The following is a 6,956-nucleotide window of genomic DNA, read 5'->3' on the forward strand; positions in this document are numbered from 1 at the left end:
AGTTCTTGTTAGTGACTTATAAAGCCAGTCGAAGTATAAGTCATATTAAAGTAACACAATGGCTGCTTTTTTAGTGAAACGTTGTAATTTTCGTATTTAAAGGGAGTGTTTGGTAAGCTAACCCTAACAACCTAAGCGCTAACGCCTAGCGGTCCTATAGGCCCACTGTGAAATGAATATGGTTCATTTGATTGTATAATACAGTTATTGTGTTGTTTTATTTGGTTCATTCGGTGTGTTAGTGTTTCTGAGTCTGTTAGGGAAGCTGTAGTTCTCTTCACAAATCAGTCAGTTAAAACAGCCTCATTGTTTAGGTTGTAAGTCGCCATCTTAGAACCACTGATTAACTGCTGAAGCAGCAGGTTCGGCAACTTCAAAGGAGCCATTTTACGGCCTCTAACGGAATGCCGGTAAAGAGTCACGTGCCTGTGCGCATGTGTCGGTGTTGTTGGTTAATTACCAAAGGGAGAGAGAGAGAATGAGGATAAAACGCATAACACAAGAATAATAACATCTCTTAATAAGAAAAAGACCTTTTTAAGTTTTAATGACTGAGAAACTTGTGTGGCTTATAACAAATGGATGAAACCACATATTACCTTAATGAAGACGGCAATCTGTAATAAGGTGTAGAAAAAAAGGAGAGTTGTTGTTTGTATTCCAGCTGTTGGAAAACAAAGAAGTGTACTGAATCTTTTGGACTAGACTATGATTCTGATTTGAGTTGTCTGATTCTGTATTTTTGTGCTTTTTCTTTTGTTACACAGAGTGAAAACAGATCTTTGGTTTTGCCTTTGCTGGTAAGTAATCAGTGATTGTAACTGAAGCAGTACGAACCTGGCATTGTGTTACATGTTTAGCAATTTACATACAATAGTTTGGCTTCTTGTGATATGTTTCCATTTACTGATGATCAAATACACATAGTCAGGACATGTAGCAGCAAAGCCCCCACACAGGACCTCTGACTTTACCTTACAATGTCCCTGAAGTTTAATAGCACATTTATGTCTGACTTTAAATTTGATGGCTTATCAAATCCAAACATAGCTAAATGTCAAAGATGTCTTTATACAGTTGTTCATTTTCTCCTTATTTTTGTTTATTTAAATAGCAGACAAAACAACGAAAGTGAGTCAGTATAAGTGGTAGCTTAAATACTTAACAGCAACACAGTTATTGATTTATATTGTCTCTCATATTCTTCCTATGTATTACATTAAAGTCAGAACACTGTAGAAGTATTTTTGCCTGAGTCAGTATAAGTAATATAAAATCAAATCACTTTTATTGTCACATCACATGTGCAGGTACACTGGTACCGTACATGTGAGTGAAATTCTTGTGAGCGAGCTTCACAAGCAACAGAGGTGTGCAAAAATACAATAACATAAGAAGAAGCAAAATATAAGAATGGCTAAATCTGAGAGTTATATGAATGAATATATGTACAGTATAAGAGTGTATGCATATTACTGAATGTGTATACTAAATATGTATGTTTACGTGTGTGTGTGTGTGTGTGTGTGTGTGTGTATACATATTTGACAAATTAAATAGAGTAAACAATAAAATAAAATATATAAAATATACAGAGGTTGGTAGTTGGATATTGTGCAAAACAAGTGGCATTAATGTACAGTATGGAGCTTTAACAGTTAAGCAATAATGGAAAACTAAGAGAACCAGATGCGTGAGTGGACATTGTTAGGTACATTTCAGCCAGTGTGGTTTATTAGTTTAATAATTATTTGGTGAATATTTGTTTTAAAATTAAATAGAAATGTTGCCAAAAAGGGACATTGCAAAATACATAGATATTCCTAGCAACAGGTACAATGAAATGACTTTGTAGTGTAATATTTTAAGAAATTTAATTTTAATTGGTGCACATCTGTTATTGTAACATGTCAATATTTACTTGTATTTTAGGGTGTACATATTCATATCAGACTAACCAAAACATTATGAGGTTTTCTGTTGCTTCTGATTTAAAGAATTACTTTGTATCTAACGTTTTTAATCTGAAATGACATTACAAGTTGTGGTTTTTTACTCTTTATTAGTTCTGAGTTGTGATAGATGTTGGAGCCACAAAGCTTCTGTGTAGGAAATATTTGATATATCCTGTGCTTATGCCAACAAATATTGGTGCCTATTATTTGCCTTTTTGTAGTAATGAATGCTTTTATTACACATGCTGTTGCCATGTGAGACTCTGGAATAAATTTTTGTCCTCTTTAGAGTATAGTAAGTTCATTAAGGCTTGAGGAAATTAAGGATTTTACTTGTTAATTTATGTCACGTTAAATTGCATTGTGTGTGAAGAGGCTCAACAGTCTGAATCATGAAACAGTAATCTGATGGGTTGTTTTCTTTCTCTAGACTGCTGATCTGATCGCCTCAAGTCTGGTAAGTAAAGGTTTGTCTGAGGTATAGTGCTAAAAAAAGGTTTCTCATTATAGGAGATTCAGTTTAGTGCAGTGAGTCAGCACAGGTATTGGTGGTCATCAAGAGTCGTCAAATCCTAGAAAAGTCTGTGTAAACCTTTCCAGATTTACAGATCTCTCTTTGTTTCACATTAGAGCTGCTCATGATCAGCAGTGTAGGTACAATTAGGTCTTCAGGTAGGACCTTGTGAATTTCAAAAGCTACTTTCCTTTCATTTAATTAAGTCACTGTCTGAAAACTGCTCTTTGTATTAGTTTTTTAATTAAAGTTTTTGTTGATGACTCGAAAAAATCATGAGCACAGATACAGCACTCATTTCTGTATTTTATGATTAAATGATCTACAAAGAAATTACCATCATACATATTTTTAATTAGGCCGTAATATCAGCTTTGATAAGGTTATCATAGATTTAGTGGAGTGCTTATGGCGGTTTATTAAAAATGCCTCAAATGGGACATATGTACAAACTGCTGTGTGGGAACCACCCATCTCCAAATTTCTCATTTTTGCCAAAGTCATACTGAGTAAATTATTGTTTACTTTTATGTTAACGGATCCCCAGACATTATGATATACAGTCAGAATGGAAAAATTTCCTTAGAATAGTTCCACCACCATTTTTAAACCTTTTCAATCAGTTCAGTCCAATAATGTACCGTGGAACTCTTCAATATGTAAAGCCATGTATGTACTGTATTTTTTGGATTATAAGACGCATTCAGCTAACCAAATATTCATTTAAGTCAAACTTTATTCAACTCATTGACAATAACTTTTTCAGTTGTAACACATAAAATACAGAACAATACACTTTTTGCTGTTCATTCCTCTTCCACAAATCTTTCAAATTCTTGATGGGTTGATTAGTTTGAAATCTGCTTGGTAAGCATGTGTCTTAACAGATGCCAGATCCTCATACACACACCATAATATTCTTTTGAAGCAAAGAACTAATTACTCCAAGAGGCTTCTGACTACGGAAGCCATAATGCTGAAACAATCCATCAAGGGGGGCAGCTTTTTAGCTTACCAAAGTCGTAGTAAAACATTTTGATAGATTTTTGAGCACCATGTAGCACATAAAATTGGTTTGAGGTCAGTAGGCAGAATTAATACATATGGTAAACTATTGATTTTTGAGAAAACTAAAGGATTTTAAGTGCACCTTATAGTCTGAAAAATCCTGGAAACCCATGTTTATTGGAAATATGCCTAATTCCAGTCTCTTTTTGTCTTACAGGTGACCTGCTGCAGAAAACCCTCTCCCTCTATCATTAACAAGCAATTCAGTCTGTCCTATCACTCTCCCCATTCTATCTATTTTGACAAGCCATTCTATCTTTTCTCACTCTATCCCAAGAGCTCTATCTAATTTCCAAAAATCAAGTTTTGACTGGAATCAAGTTTTGACTGGAATCAAGTTTTGTCTGGAATAATCAAGCTTTGACTGGTCCCAGTTTTTGGGAATTGAAGTTATCAGTACTTCATCTGTCTGTTACAGAATTCTGAGAGGTCTCTGCTCTCACTGCTCCTTCTTTCCTATCGTTAAACTTTCTCACATCCAGTCTTTTTGCTGGAAATTACAAGTAGAAAGTTGAAATTACAATAGTAGAATTATAGTACAGTAGAAACTACTTGCATAGCTCTGAATTTGTAATTTTAAATTTTTACTTGGAACACTTTGGAATAAACACTGATAGTTTTGCTTAAAGGTGCCATTACTTTGATACATTATATAAAATTGACACCTTCTTTAAGGTTTTTTGTAATAAGATAAACTTGTTATTTTGTAAGACATACATTCAGACTGCTGTATTCACAAAAATATTAAATTGGATAACTTCAAATACATTTTGCTAGTCTGTTTCATTTACTGTAACATTTGATTATAGTAGGTTTATACTATTATTATTTAAGGACAAATAAATTTCTGTTACTCAGTGTAATTATTCAGTCACAATTGTCATCGAGAAGCTGCCTTGAGGACCCAGACTTCCTGTTTCCTGACTGCTGCAGAACATCCAGCTGAAGAATCGTCATTGCCTATCATCTGATCACCACAGCTCCCAATATTTATTTAAATTTTAGATATCTGAAAGATTTACGCACACTGTACTTAAAAGCTAATAGTTTTATTATAGCCTGTTGATTATTGTGATTTATTCTGCATATTACTTTGCAGAACTTAAGATCTAATCATTAACGAGTCTGGTTAAAAATATAAAGAGGAAAAGGACAAAATTATTGACCGCCTTACATATCACCGCCTTTACCCAGGGGATGCCATACCCTGCATCTACGGACTTCCTAAAATCCACAAGGAAGCTGTCCCACTCAGACCCATAGTCAGTAGCATAAACTCAGCCACTTATAACATTGCTAAACACCTTGCTACCATCCTTGCTCCTCTTGTGGGGAACACCCCACACCACATCAAGAACTCCACCGACTTCACCGACAAGGTCCAGAAACTTACCCTGGATCCAGATGAAACCATGGTGTCCTTTGATGTAGTCTCTCTTTTCACTTGCATACCCACCACGGAGGCCGTGGAGACTGTCAGAAAACGACTACAAGTAGACAACTCCTTAGAAGACAGGACCAACTTCACACCCGATCAGATTTGCACACTGTTAGACCTCTGCCTCACCACTACATATTTCAAATACAACGAAGGCTTTTACAGACAAAAACATGGCTGTGCCATGGGCTCCCCCGTGTCACCTATTGTAGCCAACCTTTACATGGAGGAAGTGGAAAAGAAGGCTCTTGGCTCTTTTAAAGGAAGAGTACCCAGCCACTGGTACAGATATGTGGACGACACCTGGGTCAAAATCAAGACACAAGAAGTGGAATCCTTCACTGCGCACATTAACGCTGTGGATAAAAACATCAAGTTCACCAGGGAAGACACAAAGGACAACTGTTTGCCTTTCCTGGACTGCGCTGTGCACATTGAAGAGAACGGCAAACTCAACATCGAAGTTTACCGGAAGCCCACACACACGGACCAGTACCTCCTCTTTGACTCCCATCACCCTTTGGAACACAAACTTGGAGTAATTAGGACCCTACACCACCGGGCAGAACATGTTCCCTCTAAGCCTGAAGGAAAAAAGAAGGAACACACAGATGTAAAGGAAGCACTCAAAACGTGCGGCTATCCTAAATGGGCGTTCTTAAAGTCAGCAAAGAGGCACAGAAAAGAAGACCAGACACCAACGAGGGAGGATAAGAAGGACAGACGCAACAACATTGTCATCCCCTATGTAGCCGGTGTATCAGAAAAAACTTAGGAGAGTTTTCTCCAAGCACGACATCCCGGTGCATTTCAGACCCAGCAACACGCTCAGACAAAAACTGGTTCACCCGAAAGACAAAACGCCAAAACACAGACTTAACAATGTGGTGTATGCTGTACAGTGCAGCGAGGAATGCCCAGACCTCTACATTGGAGAGACCAAACAGCCACTTCACAAGCGCATGGCACAACACAGAAGAGCCACCTCCACAGGACAAGACTCAGCAGTCCATCTGCATCTTAAGGATAAAGGACACTCTTTCGAGGATGCCAATGTTCACATTTTGGACAGAGAGGACAGATGGTTTGAAAGAGGAGTGAAAGAAGCCATCTATGTCCACTGTGAGCGACCATCTTTGAACAGAGGCGGGGGTTTACGACACCAACTCTCTGCCATCTATAATCCAGTTTTGAGATCCCTTCCCAGACGCCTTAACGCCCACTCACATCCTGGGCCATCTGACCTCAGGAATTCGCATGATAAGGTGGGGCCAGGTTTCACAATGAACACACCCGAAACTCTGGCTGATTGGGACCCACACCCAGTTTCACACCTTGGCTCAGGCGATTAGAGGATCATCAGGGGGTCCTTTTGTCCCTCTGTGGGGGGATACTCCCACTAGGTTTATATCTGGGACTCTCCACCATTTGACCTTAGAACTGAAGAAGCTTCTCGGATGAGAGGTGAAACGTCTTCAAGTAACTTAAAGAAGTCCAGACGCTTTTCTTTGCAAGCTCCTTTGACTACGATGACCTGGATGACTGAGAACCTTCACAGACATAAAAAGGAAAAATATTCTATTTTGAAAAAGCTACAATAAAACTGAGCCAAGTATTTTCAGATAACTTTGAATATCGTTTATATTGAGTTTGGAATAAAGTCAACCTTTTACATCTATTTACATATTTCTCAGATTTAATAGTAATTTAAAGACTTAGTTCTTCACTGTTTCCAGGTTGACTTTTGTTTATATCTGTGTATAAATACGAGCTTCAGTTTATACTTCAATAAAATGCCGAGAAAAGGTCAAAGGTCGCAGTCCCAGAAGCTTAGATGGCAGAAGCAGAAAGAACAGGTAAATGTTTCTCAGAGCGGTGAGCAGGTAAAGGTGTCTGTTACAACTGTTCCCAGTCCAGAAGTGCAGAGTAGCGTTTAGACAGCCGCAGTGTCTTATGCAGATGTGGTAAAGCGAGGTGTTCG

The 6,956-nt window shown here is 37.7% G+C and overlaps 1 long non-coding RNA gene and 1 pseudogene across 1 annotated transcript; both read left to right on the top strand.

The window, feature by feature from the left end:
* Positions 1–766: 766 nt before the first annotated feature.
* LOC146365114 (uncharacterized) lies at positions 767–4,261 on the top strand. The gene is made up of 3 exons (XR_014798521.1): positions 767–800; positions 2,386–2,412; positions 3,695–4,261. It is a non-coding gene; the product is annotated as an uncharacterized LOC146365114 (long non-coding RNA).
* Positions 4,262–4,676: 415 nt separating this feature from the next.
* LOC146365115 (uncharacterized) lies at positions 4,677–6,535 on the top strand (annotated as a pseudogene).
* Positions 6,536–6,956: the final 421 nt, after the last annotated feature.

Source organism: Perissodus microlepis, chromosome 19, assembly GCF_051167445.1.
Source record: "Perissodus microlepis isolate ML-2025 ecotype Zambia chromosome 19, ASM5116744v1, whole genome shotgun sequence".
In the NCBI taxonomy this organism is placed as follows: Eukaryota; Metazoa; Chordata; class Actinopteri; order Cichliformes; family Cichlidae; genus Perissodus; species Perissodus microlepis.